This window comes from Lissotriton helveticus, chromosome 10 (genome assembly GCF_964261635.1).
Source record: "Lissotriton helveticus chromosome 10, aLisHel1.1, whole genome shotgun sequence".
In the NCBI taxonomy this organism is placed as follows: Eukaryota; Metazoa; Chordata; class Amphibia; order Caudata; family Salamandridae; genus Lissotriton; species Lissotriton helveticus.
The window spans coordinates 182,285,850-182,310,855 of NC_136071.1; the positions used below are offsets into that span (position 1 = coordinate 182,285,850).

A 25,006-nucleotide genomic window follows, 5' to 3' on the forward strand; every position below is an offset into this window, starting at 1 on the left:
AGCCAAGCCACAGACAAAGCTCCAGCTACGATGGAAGAAACGATCCTAGCAATACGCTACCGAGACCGAATCACTAAAGTCATCGGATTAGCACGGCTCTGAGATCTGAATACAACATGGTTTCTTTCATTCAGACCCATCTGGCAGAATTGCATTTTACCTGTGCTTCGATGTCTGCTATGCGGAGAAGAATGCGTGTCATCAGCAGTACCAATGGATATCGATACTTTGCATCGTGTTGTCCCCAGTGGCTACCTATTCTGATGACGGCATTCGTTGAGACTTCACCATTACGACTAGGTGGCGGTGAAGTACGAGAGGAAAGCAGCACCAAACAGGTACAACCTTCTGTGAGCATTGCTGATCCAGACATCGATGATAGCAATCATTCTCACATGTGCACAATTTCAACTTTTTTGAACTTGGTCGAGCTTTCACCTGATGCTGTAGACCAATTTTTTGCAAGCCTGTCTGAAATGATGTTCTCTCCTAACAACGAGAATAACTTTTAAAACAACGAGCACACAGCGTTCCCTGAACTCTGAATTCGGCCTTCAGTATTTGATAAACAAAACTACTGAAAACATTTGGAACTATTTTTTTCCCCTGAAAGCGAAATTATTTTTTTTTCACTTCCAAAATATTTACCTTTTTCTGGCACATGGTACTCTGCTTAAAGTAGAACTATTCTTAGAGAACAGAGCTTCTATTTTTAGAGATACTAGAGACAATATTTTACCTCAACCTCTAGCACATGTACAGTATTGTATAAATATGTGATGGAATGGTCTCGACCTTCTTTTCTGTATACAGAGCCATTTCATGTGTAATTTTCGCAATTTATTCAGCTAAAATTTATATATGCATTTCCTGAATGATAACACTGCTTGAAAAACGTACAGTATAAATACTCATTTTCGTGTATATACCATACACCATTTCAAATGCAATTTATGTATTTTGGGGTGGGTTGGAAAACATATGCATCGTTATATGTTTAGTATTGCTTAGTATTTAAGTAATGATGGACATTAATACATGGAGTGGGTGTTGTGAATCTATCTAGGACCCTAATCAAGATAACCCCGATTCATGCCCTTATATGGTTATACCAAAACATATCCTTATAAAGGCATAGGAATCATGTCCATATCTAGTCATAGCCCATGCAGTCCAAAAACGGCTAGGCTACTCCCATAGACTCCTAGAAAGTACAACGCGTTCTTTAAACAAACCAAGCCTCCAGCAGCCCGGGAAATCCCCCTGCTTTTGTTTTGATTTGCACAAGAACTCCTGGAGTCCAGTAAGAACTGTTAGTTCTTAGTGACGTCTTATGTCCAACCTTACGTCAAACCCGGCACCTTTTAGGTATAAATATACCAACAGTTGCCTTAAGCAAACACACCTTGGTTTGGAGCAGAGCGGCTATCTACTTGCCCGAAGCCCAGCTGATGCGAGTGCCGAAGGAAGCCGACCCTCCCATTTGATGCACTGAGAGACGCTGTCTTTTCTCACGCCGAGAAATCCAGCTCCGGTGTTTCCAGTCACCCTTGCGGGTTGCTGGGAGATCGAGTCCTGAGAGAGAGATACAAGACCTCCTACATTCTATTACCAAGGTACGGAGCTGACTAAACCCTTAAGAGAATTCTTGATTCAGATTCTTGGCAAAAAACCTGACTTAACTTAAACTGCAACTTACTTACTCCTTCCCACGTATTAGGCTTAGGTCAGGTACACCGGGGTAGGCGTATCTTAGAAGCACCAGTTGAGTACGTTAGTCAATGTTTTTATGTATGTATATATTTTATCCATTTTAAAGTATCATATATCAATGCTTTTACAGTATTATTTCATAATACTCCTTTTACTGTACGCACTTTACTTTATGATAAGTATTGCAATTGTGGCAATTCATTTCTCTTGCATGAGAAAGAAGACTGCTCAATAAATAACAACTTTTATTGAAAACGCCCGTCTCTCTATTTCTCTGCACCCCTGGTGAAATTAAGCATGCACGATTGGCTGAGTGAAATAACTGTCTATTGTTTTCATACGACTCTAGAGATATACTCTTTATTCTGAGGGAGCAAAGTTGTCATGTTTATGCGGTTGTCAGAAACTAATCCCTTCTTGTCTATTCAGGAAAGTTAACCCCTTCCTGTTCATTCGAGAAAGTTTCTAGTGACCTCTGAGCTAGCTGGCAAAACTAATTAAGTCTAATATAGTCAGTAGAGACCTAGATGACCTCAGTCCTACGTCTACACTGCTGTTTATATTATTCCAATGCGCAGAGCCTATTGGAAATATAGGAACTACACTACAGCTGGGTACACTCTGCTCATACTCGCCCTTATCCCATTGAGGATATAACAGCACCTGTTCCTAGTGTGCCAGTGGTTACAATGAGATAGATGGAGCAGGTTAGTCAAGCTATTGGGGATCATCAAGAAGTTGGGACAGCACTTGTTCAGCTTGAAGGAGGTCTGAGAGAGTCAGTTGAAGTCAGTACAGAGGCGTCCCATACTGTTGTGTTAACTGTGCCAGATTCAGAACCTAGCGAAGGGCCTAGTGCAGTAGTAACGTGAGTTGCACTTGGAGACCGGTGGCCAAGGAGACAGGGGAGAGGGAAACACTGTTTGTCTGAAGTGCATGTACCACACATTATCCCAGAAGATGCTGAAGGATTTGACCTAAGTGACAGTGATGAAGAAGGCCCAACAGTAAAGAGATCAAAGAGAGCTAGAGCACCTTGTCAGACTCTTCATCTGAATGGTCTTACCTAGCTATCAATAACTGGGTGAGAGAGCATTTTGCATATTTTTCTATAACAATTCACATCCAATTGAGCCTTCTTGAACTGAACTTTGTGGCTGTACTGAGATTTGAAATTGCATTGCCACTAAACAGACTGAGTCAATTTATTCTGGAAGTGATCATTAGTGAGTTTGAACTGAGCATTTATTAGAGAAAGACCTTAATAGACTTGACTAAACTACAAAGAGTACCAAGGCCCAAGTCTGCTGAAGGAGAGTAAGGTTGTCCCTTAGAAGAACATGGAGTAGGGCTAAGAAAATCTTATGAAGATCATTGGACATATTTTACTGGAAAAGACACTCGAACTTGGCTTTGCCGTGTGCACAAGTGGAAACTAATTGAAGGGCTGCAATCTTCTAGCTAAAAGGTCTGTCATCAGAGAAGTCATGGAGTCTAACCCAAACACTAATAGATATAGACGTGTATGTGTAGGAGTAATTGTAATTGTGACATTGGTACTAATTGCTTTACCTGTAATACTTGTAATTTTGAATTTCCCCATTCTTCACATGTAGAGTAGCTTAGATCTACAAGTGCCCCATAAATACGGCTTCCTTCTGACAACAGTTTACCTGCAATAGATGAAAAGAAGGCTTACATGTAGATGCTGCCAGAGGAGAATATTCACTGAATGTTTATTCAAAATTGCTTTATAAATATGTTGACACTATGGATGCTAGGGATTGTTACGTTTGGATGCAACTGCCTGCATCAGTTGCTGAGGCGATTACATATCATCATCTTCCCTTAAAATAGGAGTTACCTCCATTGCTGAGCTTACTCTATGGAAAGGTTCTTTTTCAATACTATTACTTGAACCATGATTTGTTTTTTTCAGATGTTCCTGTGCTGAAGCACTGGAATCGACAGCCTGATGCTAAGAACTCTGAGATAGTGGGACATTTTTTTAGACCAACCATGACATTAGACACAGCTCATTCACATAGACATAGCTTAACTTGTTCCTTAACAGGTGTAGGAAAGAAATTTATAGATTCAGTAGAAGACAGACGAAGAGACATATTAGCGAAAGGGGTGCGGCATGATGCTGAAGGGGGATGGCTGCCTTTTTCTGAAGCACCGGTGCGGTCGCAGGGAGAGGATGGACCGATGCTCACACACGGTGGTATGTATGTACATGGAAACTGGCTGTTTTCCATCACGGCACTTCTGCTGTCTCTGAAGGTGCATTGCAAGGTCAATACCTTGCTTCACTAATAACTTATTTTTGTAAAAGTCGGCGGGCATGCTGTCTAACCTAAGGGCCGGTGATGTTTAAATGGGCCGGTACTCCCCGGTACTGATTACCGGCACTTCTTCATTTTCTCCCCTTGAGTACCGGCACTTTTTTCCTAAGAAGAAAGAGAGTACCGGTACTCATGGGGATCTGACTTTAACCGAGGCAGCGGGCTCCCTTTATCCCTCAAGTTATACTACGGCAGCACCTTTCAAGCACTGCATGGAATGGAATCAATCAATGGAGCTCGTCGCCAGGACCCAGCGTGAGCTGCTTTGTAAATCAGAGCAGGGGTGTGTCTGCTGAGTCATTTGCTTGTCCAAAGATCTTTCACAGTGGCTGCTAAGAGGGGGCTGTAAAATCTAATGGGTGGCGGTGGGAGGCACTATTCAGGACATAACAAAAGAACGTATAGGAAGGCTTTTACAGTCGCCACGCATCTGAATTGCTTTCTTGCACACTTCCACTTCCACACTCGCTGATTCCTATTTCATCAACCTTGGACAGACCTTAAGACCAATCAAAAATGTGAAGATTGGCATCTGGTTCCCCAGTACAGACGTTGTCAGCTCTGGCCCTAACTCCGGTTTACAAATGTTCCAGGAGAGACTTGTTTATTTATTTTATGCGTTTTTATATAGCGCGGACTTTTTACCCGATGGTGTCAGAGCGCTTCACAAAAGGGACAGTAATGATACATGAGGAAAAAATTACAAGTGAACAAATTACAAAAGCAAACGTTAAGTTACATAAGGCAAAAGTGACAATTGTGAGCAAACAAAATACAAGAGGTAGCAAACGATACATTACAGGAGGAAAAAGAGATATGTGTGCAGGTTACAAAAGCATACAAAGTACAAGTAGAGGTATAGTACTGCAATAAATGGCAGACACTCCAGTACAAGAACAAACGTTACATGAGGCAATGGTGGCACTTGCGCAAGTATCTAAAGCAAACAAAATGTAAGAGGTAGCAAACAGTATGTTACAAGAGAATAGTGACGTGTGCATGTTACAAAAGAGTACCAGTACTGGACAGATGGCTCAGTGGGCTGTAGGCCACCGGTTCGATTTAAGGCAGGCTGAAGCAGCATGTAATCCTTAGGTGGTTGATAAAATGCATGCAGATTTTGTGCATACAACCTTGGCACAGTTAAAAAGCTAACCTCGCCCCTTGTTCCCCCTTAGCCCCGCCCTAAACTCCGCCCACTGCTCCTTTTGGTGAGTACCTGCACTTATTTTTTCCATTTAAAGCACTGGTGTGGGGTGAGTATGGAAGCCAGCCCTCAGGGAGTGGCTGGTTACAAATCACCTTTAGTGGAACACTAGATCGAGTCCAGCAGGACTCTACACCAACAATCATTAAATTATTAGACTAGCCATATGAAAACCTGTCCAGCGCAGAGGTTCCGACAGTAGTTGAATTACTAGAAGTGAACCCTCATGCACAGGCACTTCCTTAAAAAGGTTATCACTGTAGTTTAACTAAACACAAACATCGAGGTCATAACAGATTCGTTCAACTTCACTGTCAACTTTAGCTTTTTTTTAAGACGGGCACTTACTCATGATTGTAATACCAAGGGCCCTTGTACACGCGAGAACTTACATTCACCTTAGTTTGAATTCTATTGCTCAAATGTTAGCCTATAAATGTCTTGCAAAAAAACGAAAGTTTTGTATTGATCAAAAAAGTTTGCTTGTTTATATGCAAGCAATACCAAAGCTGCATGCTGAAACTGACATCACAAGTTATCCATGGTCATCGTAGCAGACTCACTGAAGATGTACCACTCTTTCCAGTACAGGAGCATCTCGCAAGGTGGGCGGAAGAGAGTCTACGCATGCGCACATGGTGGAATCTCAAAGCGCATGCTCGACTCCTGCATTACACGCAGCCGGCGCATGCGCCCCTCTACTTTCTTGGCAGCTTCCCTGTCGACCGGTGTTCCCTTCAGCCGTCGCCGCCTCCCTCCCGCCCCCGCCCGGAACGAATTCGCGTCGACTGACCAGAGTCCGCGAATTCAGGTCCGCAGCCCCTACTCCTGCCGCAGGTACAGTAGCGTCTCACCTGAGTGTGGGGGCGGCTCAGCCTCGGCACACTGCTAGGCCGACCCCGCCCGAGCTTTGACAGCCGGGCCAGCACCAGCCCAGGAATCTGACGCGTATTGGCTGCCCAGGTCTAATTGCTTGGTTTGGGAGGTCGTGGGTGGTAGTTGCTGGCCAGCTGGTGGGTATCTTTTGACACAGAGCGGGGAAATGAGGTTGGCACGGTTGTTTAGTTTTGATGACAGGGAGGACTCGAGTCATTGGGTGTTTACGGCTTTTGGTTTATTAATTTATGTGGAGAGTGGACATTTTCCTCAACTTTCCCATTCATACTTTCTCATACAATCGTTAGTTTCCTGCTTCCCATATTCCCGATCCTGTTCATGCTCTATAACCTTTTTCGGTTCCCACTGCCGAGATCTGTTTTTGAAGCCACAATTGCCACCTTATTTTAGGTATTTGCTCGTATTCAGTGGGTAATCCTGGACAGTTTGAACACAGTGTTGTATTCAGCCAAGACAGCAAGGAAAATGACTAGAAATTCGTAAGTCTTGTGTTATCTTAAAAATGACATAGTTTCAATTGGGTCCTGCATATCGGCAGCTTTGTTGTCACATGACCTGTGTTTTTATTAGATATGTTTATTCTTGTAATGCTTAGACCAGAACTTTAAAAAAGTGTTGTGTTTAGTGTTTGATTTGTAAAGTGGCAGGACTGCTTTATGAATACCTGCTTGTTTCCGCTGATCTGTGACTTTGAATTAAGGTTGGTAACGCTTAATTTGGAAGTGGGCAAGGGGCCATTCTTGAGAGCCCAAAGGTTCATGGTTCGCCACTGCACAGTGTGACTCGAAAGAACTGTTCTGTAGACTTTCTAATGCCGTGACCCCATTGTGCTAAATACTTTAATTGTGCTCCCTCTCAAATATGACAAACCGAAATGTTCTCAGCGATGACATGTTGAATACATTCATGGGACTCGAGGTGCACACAATCTAACAAATATGTTGAACGTAAATTTGCAATATTCAGGGCTCGAGTCGGGGTACCAGGCGGGTGGACGGCATCCCCCCACTTATTTTACCGGGAGCTCGATAACTATAAACTGCAACTGAGTGCAAGCTATTTTTTGTGACGTCACATCCTGTCGTGACGTCAGCGTCGATTATTAATTTTCAAATTCTCACCCTAGACATATGAAGGATAAAATATAGCAAGCAAAACCAACATTAAATAAAAATGAGTTCATTTTGTAGAACGACACGTTAAAGAAATTTATAGACACCATGTTCTGTCTTAATTTTTTTTTCTTGCCAAAAACCCAGTGTATGAACTTGAGAAAATTCGTAGCAAAGGACCTAGAATGTTTCAGGTTCTTTAAAGAGCGTCCAAAAAATGATGACAAAGGAGATGTCATTGTTACCTTTTTATTTTGTCACATTATTATACCCAGCTGACAACTGGCCTTATGTCATGTGACACCTCCAGGCAATCCTGACTTTTGAGCCAAAAGCACTCTGCGTGCTGGAATTTTTAAGCCCCTTTTTACATTGTCATATAAAAAATTACAAGTCCCAGAATGCTATTTATTGCTGGCTAAAATACTTGTGTTGGCTGAAGATGCTTCACAAGAAATGCGGCCACTTGAATACTCAGAGTATATTTAATAATTCAAAGATATCCGCTGCTGACATTCTCCACATGGTGACGTGGGAGATGTGCAAACCGTGTGTGAATTGTGCCCTTTTTTTTCCTCGCGTGTATCTTTATCTATTAGATGCTGTTGAGTCCTATGATCTTACAGGATATTAGTGCCTACTTTTGACTTTATAGGCGAGACCTTAGCGTTGTTACCCTGCATCTTTTTCTCTGACAAACATTTGTAATTCCCACCTGACACTGTCTATTTGGGAGCTGACTGGGATAGTGGGATGTTGAAACTTTGTAAGACTCCTTCTTATGGCATGTACTGCGTGTATTATATCCATAAATGTAAATACAGTTGTATCAAAAATTTAGAGAGATCCATTCTGTTCAGGTATCGCTTATAAATGTACATGATTACCATGCTCTGTTAACAGATCTGTTATTCTAAACACATTCAAAGTGTGAACTCTTATCATAAATGAAGAGGTGAGTCTTTTGGGGGTTATTTGGAAGCCTCTCCTTTGATGCTTACTCCTAACCAAGAAAGCTGACAAAAGTTTGTGGTTTCCTCTTGTAGATGGAGGCACCTCTACTCCTTTTCATTCAGTGATTCACAGTGCTGTTTGTAGCATTTGTAGGAAAGTAGTATCTGATTCTTATGGTTACCCAACTTGACACGACAGGCCTGCCACTGCAAACTTTGTAAGATGGTGCTTGCACCACTTACTGAGATATAGGTTCACTATAGCTCTCTAAATCAATACACTTAAATAACTATCAGTCACACCTCTGGCAAGCCTTATCAATCCTGAAGGCAGGGGCTGTGTTTTATGTGAGAGGTTGCCCCTGCATGAGCAGAGCCCATCTGTAGCCTCTGGGTCCATTCTCCGGGGTTATCTGTGATGCAGCCAGACAGATACGTTTAAGTGCATTATAACCTCGCAGTAAATGCTAACTTTAAAACGGCTGCTTAGAAATATGTTGTGTTTGGTGTCAAACACCATGGAATCGTACCTCCACACCAGTAACTGGTGTGGGAGGTATGATTCCTCCCATCTAGAACCACTACTGTGGGTCACCGGTCTACCCAGTACCAGCTTTCTCGACCTGGGCACCACAGAATGGATGCTGCCAGACTGCTGCTGAGCCAAGCTCGCGCAGAGAAAGGCATGACAATAGACATCCTGTCACAGGGAGGTGTAACCACCTCCCTGACAGGATTTAGTGTATTAGGGCTGGGTGGGTACTGAGCTCAGGAAAGACTGCACTGGGGACACATTTGGTGTCCCTGTGCATAGCACAGCTCAAACCAGTTCTGGGAGCCATTGGATCCTGCTCTGGCACGAAACTGGACAAAGGACATGGGTGTAGTCACCCCTCTGTCCTGCCCCTCCCCTCCCCTAGGAGGGTCCACAGAATCTTTCCAACCCCTTCCCATTGGTATAAAGTGGGTTACCTGGCTACAGGACTTTAGATTTTACCTGGACAAGATTCTGCTAAGAAGAAGCCAAGAACTTCGGATACCTGCACGACGCTGCATGACTGAAGAATCTCCCTTGGAGTAAAGGAGTTACTCCCCTGCAAAAGCAGGCACCTAAACGCATCTACCCGGTTTGCTTCTCCCGAGCTCCTGAGGACTCCGAAGATTTCAGCAACAGAGGAGGTGGGTTCCCGAAGGTCCCTGAGGTCGATCTGCCCTCTCAGTGATTGAGACCAGTATCCCTCGTGGGGACTGTGCAACCCGAACCCCTGTGCACCACGTACTTTTGCAGTTGCATATGCTTAGTGACGATTCCTGAGCCTGTGCTTTTGACTCCTTGCAGTCCCACCCCGAGCAGTATTTGCACCGAAGAGTTCCGGCCTCCACTCTCCAAGTGTCCGGTGGGCTGGTCTTTTGCATATTTGCTTGCGGTCTCCTCGCTATACCTGGTCCGTTGGCCTGTGAGTCCCAGCAAGGATCACCTTGTGAATTTTTGGGCTTACCTGGTTGCTCCAGACGTGCCCCGACTCTCCATTGCTTAGAGAGCCCCCGGACCTTGCTGGTCCACACCGTAACCTGTTTCCTCTGACCACGTGGGTTGCAGTTGCCAAGGTTTGTTGTTGCTCCAGCTGGACATTGACCCCTCAGCTCTACACATCCTTCGAGGGACAGCTCACCTCTGGGTTCTGGTTAGACATCTCCTGGTCCCCGTGGCTGCAGGGTAAAACAACACTTCTTCTCACCTGAAGCACCCGACATCTGTGGGCATTCGACTACCGAGCCCCTAATCCCCGGAAGTGACATAGACTCTGTCCCCTCTGCTTTCAGGTTCCTCTCACCTTGAATCCAGGCTTGGATTCTACCGGACACTCTTTGCCTTCCTGGCAGCAGAACTTCTTTGCAGCTCTCCATTGAAAACGACATAGGTTTCCGACACCACTATGCACCTGGCTCCTCTGAGATAGGTAACCCAGGTACCTCGGTACTCACTGGTGGACTGGCCTTAGAACCTCCTAAGTTCCGTAGCGTTTGCTCGAAGTCCTCTTAGAAGTGTCCTTAACTTGTAAATTTCCAACTGCGACTTTCCCATAGAGTTGTACGGAGCAAGTGTCCTTGTTTTCTCACTGCACCAGTCCTCCGTGGGCTCCCTGTGTCACCCCCTCTGGGTGGTTCCTTGGGGTACCAGTGATTCTGCGTGCTCTAGGCACTGTGTCTATTGAAGTCGTGATTGTTATACCTTTTTTTTAGTATATGGTTCGGTCTCCCGCTGGAGCCTGCTGTGTATTGTGCTATTTACGAATGTTCTATTGATTCAGTGGTGTGTGATTTATGTTCCAATCTCGTGTAGGGGTCAGTTGAGATAGTTATAATAATAAATACATATTTTTATATAACTACAGTGTGGTTCTCCTTTAATTTAGGAGGTGATATTCTTGTAAAACAAGCTGCTTTACATTCCTTCAAGATTAAGCCTGAAAGCTGCTCTCCATAGCTACCACTAGGATAGCTTTCAATAAAGGATATCTTTGACCTCGTACATCATAAGGGTCATGTGGACTGGTACAAGGTGCCCACTTCAACTAGTGAACTGCATATACCAACCCACCTTCTCACAGCATTGTCTATGCTTTCCATGCATCTCTTGGCCAGAGCCCAATTCTGTCACCCGAAGTGCCCAGCTCCCTCCCTCTGTTATCAGTTCCTGCCCCTAGTTTGAGAACTTCTGCTCTAGAGAAACAAGTGACATTGAATTCCTGATTGCCAAAGTATACTAAACAGTGAGGGATGGAATGCTTGAATTAATCTTAGCGACTGGTAATCACTCGGGCCGCATCCCAATCCATCATTATTCTGCACACCATGCTGCCTCAGTTTAGACCCAGCTATAAGCAAATCAGTCTTGACTCTGCTCCAGTAGGAACAGTCCAGCCAGAATTACCAAGCCAGGTCCTCCCTGCCAGGCATAAAACTAGCTAAAGGTGTGCATAGCTGTGTCTGGGGTTTGCTTTTTCCAAACTGGATTTCTTGAAGCATGTCCGCAGAAGAGAGTTTGATCGTTTTTGCCTTTGCTATGCTTCTTACTGATGTAGATAGATTTTTCTACTCTGTATGGAATAGAGAACTAGCTTGTATAGTTTGCTGTGTTAGGAGTAAGCCTTTAGAAAGGAACACTTTACAACAGTACATCAGAAAAAGTAGGTGGGTCATAGGCATTTGAGCACATTGTGTCCATGGTATTCGGTAATTGATGCTGAAACAGACTTCATTGTATGCTGCAGATATATCCTAGTGTGTGTTGACTTGCTATCTAGAGTTAGTGCAAGGGACTGAAGTCAATTGATAAATTTAAATTGGGATGAGGCGCGTAATAGCTTGGATATAGTAAAGATTGTGGGTGGAAAGTGCTATGTCTGAAGAGAATGTAGCAGGAGCGGTTATGGAGAGGAAGGCGACACCCGGGATTCAAATTAAGTGACACCAATTAACGCCTTGGTATTCTTCCTTTGCTCCTGAATAGTTTTCTCGGTGATTACCAAGTGCTGCCACTGTGTTCAGGGAAATGAGCTGCTTATTTATTCTGAGAGCAGCATTGGGCTCGGGTATCTATAGTTCATTTGTGTTCAAGAAACTGATGAAACGTATCTTCCACAAGGCAGCCAAGCATTTGAATACTTTTCAGCCCAAAATATGCCTGTTAAAAATTTAGATGTGCGCCAGCAATCGATGACTGGCAATGCAATAGGGTATTTAGGCTAACTTTTACATTCTTGCAGATTTACCTGTACTCGGTACAGTACACTTAAAGTACACTACAGTGCCATGGCATGAGGTCAAATGATACCAAACAGCACAGTAATAGATGCTGTGTACTTTAGATGAAAATGAAAAAAGTAGCTAATTTTCTTTAAGGCTTCTCATTATAGACCCTTTCCTTTTTGGGAGACCCAGTGATGCTTCAGAGTAGTAATTCGAGGAAATACTTTATTTTTATAGTAAGGTGTTTGGTGGAAGTATAGTAAGCAAAGACCCAATTTCCATCAACTTTTTGAAGCAGGAACTATAGATATGCATTAACAGAAACGTTATTCTAATCTCTTCCAGCGGCTGTAAGTTGCCCAATTGACTATTTAATATTGAGTTCAGCGCTGGTAGCTGAGGGGCTTTTCTTGTTGGTGCAATATTCAAGGGTCCTATCCTTGGGGGATCCTTCAGAGGCATTCTTTTGTTATTCTCTTGAGGTAGACCGAGGACAGCATACAAGAATTAACTTTGAATACCTAGTGTGTGTGACTTAACCTAAAAGATAAGATTGGGCCTGGTCAAACAAAATGGCTCATAGTAACCACAATGGGCTATCATCCAGGAGTTCATTCCGGCTCACGCTACACAAACCCCTTTTTCAAGGATTGCTGAACGTGTTACAGTTAGGATAATTGATAAGGGTAAATACTTTATAGCAAGTTCTTTTTTTGTGAAGTGCGTGGGCCTACTTTTTATCAGAAGAAAAAAGGGGAGAATATACCGGAGGCAATTAAAAAGGGCATGTGAGGCAATTTGATTACTCCTCAGCTCCTAAATTAAGTAATGTAGCTTTGCAGTAAACATGGTTTGCTCATTAGTAGGTTGGTGATGAATGGTATGGCTCTGTGAAAGGAAAATTCGAGGTAGCCTTGATGCATACAGTCAGAGTGCTGTGGAAGTGTTGGGGGTGAATAACTTAACTCCTTGTTAGGATTGAAATGGACATCAATAGTACTAGTGGAACAGGATAGAGTAAAAGAATCAAGGAGCAAAGAAAGGGATAGGTACTGCCTTCGGTAGAACAAAATAGTCTCTTTTTTAAAGGAGCCTGGGGTGAATGACCAGTGTTGAATGGCTCTCGGATGATCTGAGATACATGCTAAAAGCTGGTAGCAGAACACATGGAAGTAGATTGGTCAATCATCTGTATTAAAGCAATATGAAACACCAAAGGAGAAAGAGCAAAGTAGAGCGAGAATTAGCATAGGTGGTAGCGAAGGTATTGAGAGCAGGAAACACCTGGAAAACATTGAATGATTAAAATCATAGGAAGAAACCATCTCACTGGTTACTGCAAAAGATGCAGGATTGTCAGCATGACAAAGTATTCAATTGTACTGAATTCCACAGATGAAATAACATCTTGCTCCCTTCCTATATATTGTTTTTGTCTGCCGTCTTTAATGGGTTATTTCGGTGGGTGTACAATGTGCTTTGTTAAAATAATGGCTCCTGTTGATTCTTCGCTTTTCCAAATACACAAAGAAGGTTATGACAAATGTGTCTTGAACCAACATAGCTCCAGGTTGGGGAGAAAATAGATAGTATATAAATTACAGAAACCCCAATTAATGGAACCTAGTTCTATTAGCATGCTTAAATCGGCATCTTTTACCCCAGATAGTCGGCATATGTTTGACATACTTACTTGGTTCTCCCTGTGAGGCTAGAGTGAGTCCTAGTAATGGGAACTGCTTTTGAGTTCCTGTGGTTCCTGCTCTTGTCCAAACGTATGTGGTATGGGTTCTCAGAAAATAGGGTTTTTAACAATAAAGAAACCTGAGCAATATGTACATATCGCCAACAACAGATTGTTAAAATCTGTAACTCAATGACATGTTCTTGTGCCATATGAGGCTCTTACCTAACGGTGTATAGCATTTGTTTAGGTTTTACTGGTCTATCTTTATAGTGCTTGAAAGCTTTATTAAGAGAACAGCTCTGGGATTCCCGTGACTTGTCTTCCATTGCCAAAAGGTGAAACGCCTGTTGCAACATGTAACCATTTCAGAGTGTCCCTCTTAAAGGAATCTATTTTCCAATTTCTTTTCTGTACTATATAGTATTAGATATGGGAACTTTGTTTCACTGCCAGCAGCTGAAGTCAATCACATGAGGTTTCAGAGATGTTCTTAGTCTTCTGGAGTGCTTATTTCCCAGATATTCGACCTGTGAATTTGAGCCATGTTTAAAGGTAGGTGTGGTATCGGGGCAGAGATGCAAGCATTATTGGCCATATTCTTAGAGTAGCTCCGAGGTGGTTGCTTGATGTAACCCATGGCTGCCTAAAGTGATTCAGTAAGATGTTTGCTCATATAACGAATTAGAGACACAGGCAAGAAAGGCAACTGGGTGAGGCCATATATGATTGCTCCGAGTTGAAGGGATTTGGTGCAGGATTCTTTGTAAGCAGAGCAACACTGCCGGGGATCCTGATTAAGAGTTGGATCAAAGTAAACCAGCTTTTCAACATCTGGAACAAAGACTCAACTGAAAAATGTGTATACTATATGAAATCAGCCTTTGACAAAGGAGAATGAAGATGTTGTCCAGTATCCCATAAAGCAGTATCTTTATAAGTGCCGTAAAGCCACAACAGTACCCAACAATACTAGCGACAGTGGAAGTAAGAATGAACATTTGTGCTCTTTGAAACCAAGAAAAATAATGTTTCAGTGTGAAATAGATATCTGTAAATTCAGCAACCCCACTGGAAACAACACCACATCCTCAGTGTGCTCCTGATATGTGGATTTATGCAAAAATGCTCAAAGGTGAATGACCGAGTCTCAGTTGCCAAACAAATATTTATAATCTACCGACACGGACCACTGTCTGCTCTTAAACACTGAAACCTATATTTTTTAACGCTGCCAGTTTTCATTTAATGGCAAATGGGTTGCGTTTAAAAAAAATGCTTTATTTAGAAGCAATCACATGCATGGTGGTCCGCTGACCTCAGACGACCCTCGTCCCTGTAATGGCAGTGATTCCTAGTGGGTGACAAATTGCGACCTACCTCATTTTATTAAACCAAAAGCAAAACTACTGGCATAGAGTAATCTAGAAGGAAAAGTCACAAATTATACCAATCACTTGCCAGAGACAGCTAGACTGAGAATCGCCTGCACCTACTCTGCACAGACACAGCAAACACCAATGATATCCCACTGGAAAGGAAATTTGAATTGAAAATTACAGACAAGACGACACAATACACATTTTGCATAAATCCTAAGAGAATTTGATACACATTAAAGCAGAAGCTAAATGTGCTGCAATTATTACACCATTAAAAAACAACAATGGTGCAAGGCACTGATGCTCATTTAAAGTAAACAGTACAAAGCACTTTTTCTTACCAGACACAGGCAACTACAGAAACTGTAAATCTACCAGTATCGAAACCTCAAGCAGGATTTGCCACCAAGGAAATCGCTAGCTTTGCACTACAATAGAAAAAAGAAATTAAGCATTAAGGTTGCAAAGGATGACAAGAATGAATTAAAAGCGTTAACATTATAAAACATGAAGAAGTCTGCCCTTGGGGGCAAATCAGCATCACAAACATCTGATCTGCCCCCAAGGGGCGCACAAGACACCGTTACCCCAGCCAAACACCACTTCAAACAAACAAACCACCGTTCAAATGCCAGTCCACACACACCGCCGTCAAAATCCCTAGTTCAAACACCTAATCAGCCAAATGTCAGCCACACACATTGTCAGCCAGAAGCCAGTACACACACCGTCAGCCAAACTCCAGTTCTCTCACACACAAACATTCTCCCTGGTGTCTAGTGGTTTTCTGCCCCATTGGGGGCAGATTGGACTAAATTATGGGTGGTCTGCCCCAAGGGGGGGGGGGAGATCACTGCCAAAACACTTCCCCTAATAATGGGGAGCGTACCTTACCTAAGAGGCCACTCTCCGACATCAAAATAAAATAATTCCTGGTGTCTAGTGTTTTTTTTGCCACTTTGGGGGCAGATGGGCCTACTAAAAATGCTGATCTGCCCCCGGGGAGGAGGCAGAAAACTGTGAAAATATTGCCTCAATAATGGAGAGTGACCCTTGCCCAAGGGGCTGCTCCCAGTCATATAAATAACTTCCTTTGGTCTAGTAGTTTCTGCCCCCAAGACCTAAAAATATGGTTAAACAAGCATTTGCAATGCAATAGGTCTCGCATTTGCGAAAGTTTAAGCTATTGGCATTGTTAATGACAATGCCTTTTTTATCTGTTTTGAAACCAATATATAAATAAATGGCATTATCATTTACAATGCCAGTAGCTCAAACTTTCGCAAATGCGAGACCTATTGCATTGCAAATGCTTGTTACTATGTTCTTCTATTCAACACGCAGTAAACTGAAGAGAATTTCACATTAACATGATTTGTATTATTCATAATGTAAACATTGATGACAATCACTGTAATAACAGCACATACTGTGGGCGGCTATGGTTAAGGCTTTGAACAATTTGAACAGAGACTGGACCTTGACATGATTTCCTTTTCACCATAATTACAGTTTCTCAATTGCTTAATCAAACAATATGCGCGCTAATTACGATGGTACTGCCCTTCGTCGACAATGGCTGGACGAAACTTCCAGAAAAATGATGAAACTGGAAGACGAAAGCTACAAATGCCATTTTGAACTCATTCATTTTCTCTCAAACAGCAAGCAAACCATTCTGATTTTCATTATAGATATGCAATTGTTTATTCCAAGGGGGAAGGGGCAATCGTTTTTCTGCATTTTCAATTTTATTGGTTTACATTCATTCGCATCTCATCAATCTGTGAAACTGAGCTCGGCACCCTCCTGGTTCAAAAGTCTTTTTTTCTGCTTTCTATCTTGGGTCCATTCTGTCACAGAAGACGGAAACCCGCCATTTTCTATTGCTTTTAGCGTTTACCGAGTGATTACCTGATTTATATAAGGTCATTCTCCTATTAGAGCTGGGAATCATGGCTATCAGAGAAGCATTGGTTGAAAAGCAAACCTATGTACGTGTTCCACTGCAGTGCAGAAAGAAGTGAATATCATGTTTTATTATAAAACGATGTTTGCCAGCCTTGCCTAATTTATAAGACACTGTTCATTGAGGCAACAACGTGTCTAGGCTTAATTTATGAGCACTTAAAGGCGATTGGCAATATACAAAAGTTGCAGAAATGCAGGTTTTGTGAGTTTGCAATCCAATAGCTCTGGTGGTACAAAGTGCTTATGCGCGCAATGCCTGCATAGAAATGACTGACATGGAAGCAGACATTTCAAATACTTGGCATCTTTTCCAATCTCTAGGGTTAACATTTGAATTGACCTTTTATGCTCTGCAATCACAGTCTTATCTCCGGGCCCTCTTAACAAGTAGGAGATGAAAGTAATATGGCTGATGTGCGATCAAATGTCAGCCTGTGCGTGATGTACCCAACTCAAAGAGAATGAGGAATGAGTTAACATCAGGGTCATTTTGGGAGGGTTGTAAAGTTTCTACACCGAAGAATAAATATAGAACTTGAAAAGAAAACACATTGAAAAGTATTACATTGAATATCATTACTTCAGTATGTATTAAATAACTCCAGTGTTTATTATATACGTAAGTCACTAACGAAAAACAAGCGCGAGCACATGTCTGTGGGCAGGTATCACAAGGCGCCTGTCACAAAACACGGCTCGGATAGGTTGGTACATGCACGATGCGTTCCGGGCGCGTTTTCAACGGCGGCGGCGGCGGTTCACCTCATGGCAAGTGTATTTACTAAGTCTGCGAAAGCAGTTCACTGAACATGTATTTACAAAGTTTGCGGCCCTATGGTATTCATTTTTGTTTTTGAAATACATGCTTACCTCGGGAAAGGACCTTGGACATCGCCGCCTTCTCGACCTACCATACATTAGACTTAGAAATACATTTGTGCAAAATGTCGTTCTCCTTTCACTTCACCCTGCCGAGAAAGGCCTAATCGGACTTAATCACACTATTGTTTTAGACTCTGTTGCTGTGTTGGGTACGGAAGCGCATGCATAATGCCCGTGGCAGTTTGAGCCCTGGGAGAAGCAGCTGGATAAACAGAGCAGGCTGCCTAAGCAAAAAAAAAACAAACGGAAGTCAGGCACTTTTGGCTGAGACAGAGGCGGGGCCTGCAATCCGGCAGGAAGTCCTGCCCGCCGCCGCCGAGGAAGAACTGAAGCCGGCCGACTGATGGCCTCTCCGCAGCCCGGGGCTCCCAGGTGCTGGAGGGAGCCCCGGAAGTGAAGTCCTGCCCCCTGGTACCAGCGCTGCCGTAGATGAGACACTGAACACGCCGAAAGAGCCCGGTAAGTGGTGGTGGGGGGGGGGGGCGCGTGTGTCTGTGTGTGTTCGAATGTGTCTGTGCGTGTGTCTGTGTGTGTGCGCGTGGGTCTGCGTGTGTGTATGCAGTGTGTGTGTATGCAGTGTGTGTGTGCCTGTGTATGGCTGTGTATGTGCGCATGCGTGAGTGTGGAGTGTATTTGCGCAAGGGAATGAGGCAGGAGAGGGGCACGGCGCCGTGCGCGCTCACGAGGTCAAAACTGAGCAGATCTGCGCTCGTGCACCCTCTCCTGTCCACATTCCCCAAAACGGGTGACATTAGTTGTCGAAGCAGACTGCAATCAATGCTTACTCATTGAATGCAGGTCGTGCTTCGACCTAAAAACGGCCAAAGTATTGGTTTTAATAATGGGGAGCGACCCTTGCCCAAAGGGGCCACTCCCCGCAAGAAAACAAAATCCATGATGGCTAGTGGGTGCATTCCTGCTGCACGATCACATCTCTACCCGCAGATCAGATCACCAGAGGGGTGGTGGTGGTGTCTGTTGCTATCCCTGGTGGGGACATGTGGGGGGAGCTCCAGCGCTCACAATATGGGTGGGTGCCAGGACAGCTTGGGGCTGTCCTCCGCATATGGCCACCATGGCTGAGGACTGCTTCAAGCTGTCCTGAGCCCCCAAAGGGTTAAGATCCCCCCCATACACTTTGTATTCAGGTTTTTTTATTCCACGCATGTAGATGTCTTTTTTTTCTTTTTAGCCTGTTTTATCGATTAAAAAGCAGCACGTAAATACTCTGCAGCAGACAATAAGACGCTAGGAATAACTTGTGTGAGGTGGGGTGGGCATGACTAAAGAGACATATAATCCAAATGGTGATAGGTTTTGCATGTGGCACTTATTTAAAGTGCAGGTGAGGATAATTAATTATGTGGGGACAATTACTTTGTCAGGTTACCCAGCAAATATTCCAATCTCTTGTCGTCTTTTGGAATTCTTTACATTGCAATTATATGTTTATTCTTAGGGCTGGCATGTGCTGTGCATGTGAAATGGAGTCAGGCCCTGCCCTGATCTTGGGAGCACGATCCCTGAGTGCTTGGTGAACCTTGCTTCTTTACTGCCTGGCACACCCAGCGAGAGAGTGTTCCAGTCCGGTGTTAAACCCGGGATTATATTGGGCACGGAATGGCTTTGTGCTGGGCCTCCTGTAGAAGGGAGTGTGTAGGTAGAATTCCAATTGAGCACCTTTATAATCTTGTGACCAGTCAGTAAATAGTGTTTCCCAGGCAAGAAGATAAGAGTACATTTTAGTAGTAGGCATTAGCTTTTCACATTTTTTTACTTGAGATAATGTTCACACTTCTATCTTTCTAGTGACTCAAAAAACACTTATTATAATGTACTTTCAAAAATAGGTGATCCATTTTATTTGCTTTGCTGTTTTATTTTCTAAGAGGGCATTGTTGTCCTTTACCGAAGGCCACATTACATTTAACTACATAGTTAAAGTCCACAAAAAAAAAAATATATATATATATTTTATATATATATATCAAGCTCAAAGTACCCACAGGTAAGGAAGCACACGGCAGCAGGTGACCAGAAGGCTTTATTCGGGTAAAAGATAACTCCGCAGTCCAGCTTGATTACAGTTCTCGTGTCGGTAGTAGTAGCCGTTTCTGAGCTTCCGCTCTCTTCAGAGGCACGACAATGAGTTTGTGCTACTTAAGACACTCCCACATGATTGCTGAATTAAACGCCCTCCCATGGACTTCTCAGGTTGATTGAGCGCAATGTAATCAAGCTGGACTGCGGAGTTATCTTTTACCCGAATAAAGCCTTCTGGTCACCTGCTGCTGTGTGCTTCCTTACCTGTGGGTACTTTGAGCTTGATGTAAAACGCGGCTGCCCAGCCGCGAAGGACTGCACTACCCCATGAAGACAGGGGGCCACGGTGCCCGGAATCTTGCCGAGCCCCAAATGTGGAACAGCACGTGAGGGATCTATGGATGACACTATTTAGTAGTAGGCATTAGCTTTTCACATTTTTTTACTTGAGATAATGTTCACATCTTTCTAGTGACTCAAAAAACACTTATTATAATGTACTTTCAAAAATAGGTGATCCATTTTATTTGCTTTGCTGTTTTATTTTCTAAGAGGGCATTGTTGTCCTTTACCGAAGGCCACATTACATTTAACTACATAGTTAAAGTCCACAAAAAAAAATAAAAAAAAAAATATATATATATATATATATATATACACACACACACACATCTGTGGCAGTTCAATATAAACAAGTACAAAGCATTATTGTGCTCTGACATTTTGTTAGGTTGCATGAGCATCTCTGTATCCGACATTCCCATCAATACCTCATCCCCACTTAGCAACTCAGCCGTCATTGGTTAGGGACACAGATTGACCTGATACAGGCATCTCCACCAGACCAGAGGAGGCGAAGTCATTACAAATGTTGCCCCTGTAAGCATTCCATTTCCACCCCCCCAGTACAGTGTACACGCTTAAACCCATGTTAATCAGCTAATGCCTCTGGGATTCGTCGGGTTTGGTGGAAGAATGCCGTGTCTAAAACGTAAATGCATGGCACAGGTTTGTGCCTTCCTTCAGTGCTGACTCCCTTAGCTAATAACCCCAGGGCCTCTATTTCATGTGAGTGCTTAAATTCCACTAAGTTACTGGGACGTCCAACGCTTTATTTCCCATATCCAGTTTTATTTGTATCCCTTAAACAGTAGTATTAAACAATAGCCTGGTGTTTGTTTGTTGTTGTTGTTGTTCCTTTGCCATCCAGTCTCTCTGAAGTTGCACAGCTATCTCGCCGGTTGTGCTTTTGCACCCATGTCCCTGTTTCGTTCCTTTATCATGCTATATTAGATTTCCCTCTTTTTTTTGCTATCCCATTACCTTTCCATGACGTTTAGCGTTCCATTAGTTTGAAAGAAAACCCCTAGAAACGGGTCTCACTCATATCCAGCTACTACCTATTTTGCCTGCTCAGCACTGTTTCATTGTATCCCTGCCTGGCCCCTATTTTTTGTTACCCTTCGCAGGTTTCCACTACATTCATTTAAAAATGTTTCATACATTCTTCAAGGTCTTTCTTACCAGTGGCTGTCTATATTGCTGAGACGTTTTGGAGGTCACAGTAATTAGTCTAGCTCCTCGTGAAGTTGTCTCCGCTTTTTTAACTCAAATTGTTGTAACCAGGCATTTTCGGTTGCTGCTCCATGACAGTGGTGCTCATTACAGCTCTAGTCCCCTCTTGTTAACGGTCCTTTTCATGTAGGAGTGTTGTGGCATTTCTGTTTCAAAAGGCTTCTTTTTCAGATAACTGAGCCCACTGCAGTATGAAAGAGAAGAGCAGCACGTTTCTCTGTAATTGTTTTTTTTATTGTTCTTCCACCCAGTTTTTAAATTATATATTTTTGTTCTTTTTTTGTGTTCGTTTTCTACAGTGGCAGCTTCCTTTGGGTGGTGGTTGCTTAAATGGAACCAGAATATAATACAACTGTTATAAAAGATCATTTACATTGCAGCGTATTTCCAGCCCCTCTCCCTCTATTTGTGACTAACTTTAGTCTCCATCTTTTTCCGTGAACAAGCTCTTCAAACAGGTACAACGATCAATGTTGTGCCTCTACTGTATAGTATACTCTCATCTGTCTACAGCATCGTTTTCACTCTTAACATCTGCATTTCGTTCAAATATTGTCACAGCTTGAAGATAGCTCCTCATTTCACCTTGTATAAACTTGCTTTCGTCTGCATTGTAGTTGACACCCAAATATCTTCTTTAATTGACTGCCAGGATCAGATGAACTCCCAAGATGTCTGAATGGCATGGTTGCTTGAATGACGCCCTTTTCCTTCACTCGTAATCGACACCGCAGTATTAGTTTATTGGTGTCTGTTATGCACTAGCCTATCTTTTTGACAGCTTAAATGAGGCCTGTCTTACCAGTTCGTCTTCTCGTTCTCTCCTACGCCCATACTCTTCCCATCTCCAGTCTTTTTCCTTCCCAACAGTTTCTTGAGGTCGAGTCTGGGAAGTGCATGCACTGCTCTGCGAGGCATGTCATATTTTAGTACTCCCGCTCTCCACCCATATTTTTCATTGGCTTGTCATTGTCCTCTGTAAATTCTGACTTTTGATTCCTTAATAGGCTTGTTAGTCCCTCCTTCATACTGCTTTGTCTTTATTTGTAACCTCCCGTGAAGACTGGCCCTTTTACTTTTGTTGTTTTTGTCTGTAAGCACTATTTTCTTTAATGAGTTTCTCCTACTACAGGCACGACATGCTCTACTGCAATATTCAGTGCACAATGCACACTTTCACTTTCCAAGCAGCCTGGTACAATGTCGGCCACTTCTTTGAAATTAAATAGGTCTCGCATTTACAAGAGTTTGAGCTATTGGCATTGTAAATGACATGACCTTTTATTTGTGTTAGCACACAGATAAATGAAAGGCATTGTCATTTACAATGGAAATAGCTTAAACCCTCGCAAATGCGAGACCTATTGCTTTGCAAATGCTTGTTTTTCTTGTGTGCGGGACCTGTGCAGTCTGACTGCTTCGGATCTCTAATGCATGAGAATTGGGTAGAGTGAGGCTACTGGGCAGGGCTGACATTAAAGAAACCAATAACTTGAGCAGCTCTGGATGTGCTAGGCAAATAGGTGTTCTCTGGTGCTTTTGCAGTACTTTCCAAACTCTGTTTCAAGGTGAAGTGTTAATAGGAGAGGACAGAGATTTTTAGAAAGTCGAAGGCACTCCTCCATAGAGCCTGGATTTAACCTAGCTTCTACACTTTGTTTTAGGAGCATGCCTTAAGCACTGGCTGTGCCATATAAGAAGCGTAAGCTTTGATGCGTGAGCATTGCTGCGCTGGTAATGGCTGCTAGACAGTGGTCTGAACTCAGCTCTCTGTTGGACTAATAGCCAGTGGAGCACCAGCAGTGCAAGAATGGTCTGTTTTTAAAACCCAAAGATCAGACTGTTGCTATAGTAATCCATACAGTGGAGCCCATCCACAGTTTTGACAAGAAGATTACATAGCATGCCTTCTAGTAATTCCTGTGGATGAGAACCTCTGCAAGGACCAGAGTAATCTGTATGGTAGGAGAGCAATGGCAGGATCGCATGAGGGATAGAAGAAAAAAGAATGCAAATGTAACCATATTCTTTGCATGTGGAATAAATGATGCCTCCTCATCAAGTGTCACTCCAAAATTACAGTTCAGATGGGCTGGTTAAAAGCCAGGCTCACCTTAGTTAATGGTTTGTCAAATAATAGTAGCACTGACTCTTAAAAGAAAAATGATTCGTTTAGTGGCATTGGAGCCCAACTAATTGCACAACTTAATTTTTAGGTCGAGCCTAGAGGCAGCGCGCATGCACTGATCGCTCTGCGAGACTGCTGTACAAGAATACGGGAGAGATGCTGCGCCTACTGTTCTCCCATATTTTTTATTGGTTTGTGTCATTGTCTTTCGTAAATGCTGCCTGTGATATTACGCAATGCTACACTGCACACGCAAATCACGGAGAGGGCAGGAAATAACCCCCCCCCCCGCTCTTCCTCCTGAGCCGCGACAGTGTAATCACAGAGCAAAAGGTGTTGAAGCATTTTGTTAGTGTTTATAGCTCGGATCATATGTAACTCTGACTTCACACTTTGTGTCTGTAAAATTTACAACACTTACACATCTTCACTGCACTATTTATCACTACTTTGAAGACGTCGCAGGCCGGTCTCTTCCTTTTGATATTTACAATCTAACAAGCGGTAGAGAAGGCCCTTTATTGCAATGCAATAGGTCTCGCATTTGCGAGAGTTTAAGCTTATTAGCATTGTAATTGTAAGCAAAATGTATACAGCACACTGTAACCCAACAGGCATCCTGGCGCTAAAAGAGAAGGTAGTGAAGAGTCACTGGTATCCGAACAGCTAAAAGTTAGATTGTAGGAAAGAGCCAAGTTTTTATTTGTTTACGAAATGGTAAGACAATTCAGCTGTCGCAGCTCTGGGGGCAGCTTATTCCAGAGTCTGGCAGCCGCAACGCTGAAGGCCTGACCCCCCAGCTAAACTCTTCTGGTCTGGGGAATTTTCACCAGGAAGGCTGAAGACGATCGAAGACAACAGGGAGAAACATACCAACTGAATTTACTCTGTAGTGGTATAGGGCCCAATCCATGAAGCGCTTTGAACACAACACAGAGCGATTTAAAGTGAATTCTCTGCACTATAGGGAGCCGTTGAAGCTCCACAAGAGCCTGGGAAGAAGAGGAGTGTCGAGGACGCGACAAGGCCAACTTAGCTGCCATATTCTGGATTCTCTGTAGTCTACCAGTCAAAAACGTAGGGGATTCCAGCATAAGGGAGTTATAGTCTAATCTGCTCAGAATCACGCTCCTGACTACCAGAGGGCGTGTTTGAGCAGGGAGTAAAGGGAGAATCTTCCTCATAGCCCTAATAAGGGAAAAACAATTCCCCAAGGTCTTGTTAACATGTGTCTCCAGGGTCAACTTTTTTTTTTAACATAAAAGTTTATTGAAAAGAAGACAGAATCAAAACATCCGTTGCATACAGCATGACAAAGTAAAAGCCAGATAAGGAGCAAAAATCACGGTACATCAGTC

At 43.1% G+C, this 25,006-nt stretch overlaps 2 protein-coding genes across 2 annotated transcripts in view; one reads left to right on the plus strand and one right to left on the minus strand.

The window, feature by feature from the left end:
• Positions 1-3,305, minus strand: part of LOC144786096 (importin subunit alpha-5-like) — a 131,776-nt gene extending 128,471 nt beyond the window's left edge. Inside the window, exon 1 of the mRNA XM_078665050.1 lies at positions 3,286-3,305. The gene's annotated coding sequence lies outside the window, so the exon portion shown is untranslated. The remainder of the gene's footprint in view (positions 1-3,285) is intronic.
• A 2,633-nt stretch (positions 3,306-5,938) lies between these two features.
• The window catches only part of ARPC1A (actin related protein 2/3 complex subunit 1A), a 156,162-nt gene continuing 137,094 nt past the window's right edge, over positions 5,939-25,006 (plus strand). Inside the window, exon 1 of the mRNA XM_078665051.1 lies at positions 5,939-6,105. The gene's annotated coding sequence lies outside the window, so the exon portion shown is untranslated. The remainder of the gene's footprint in view (positions 6,106-25,006) is intronic.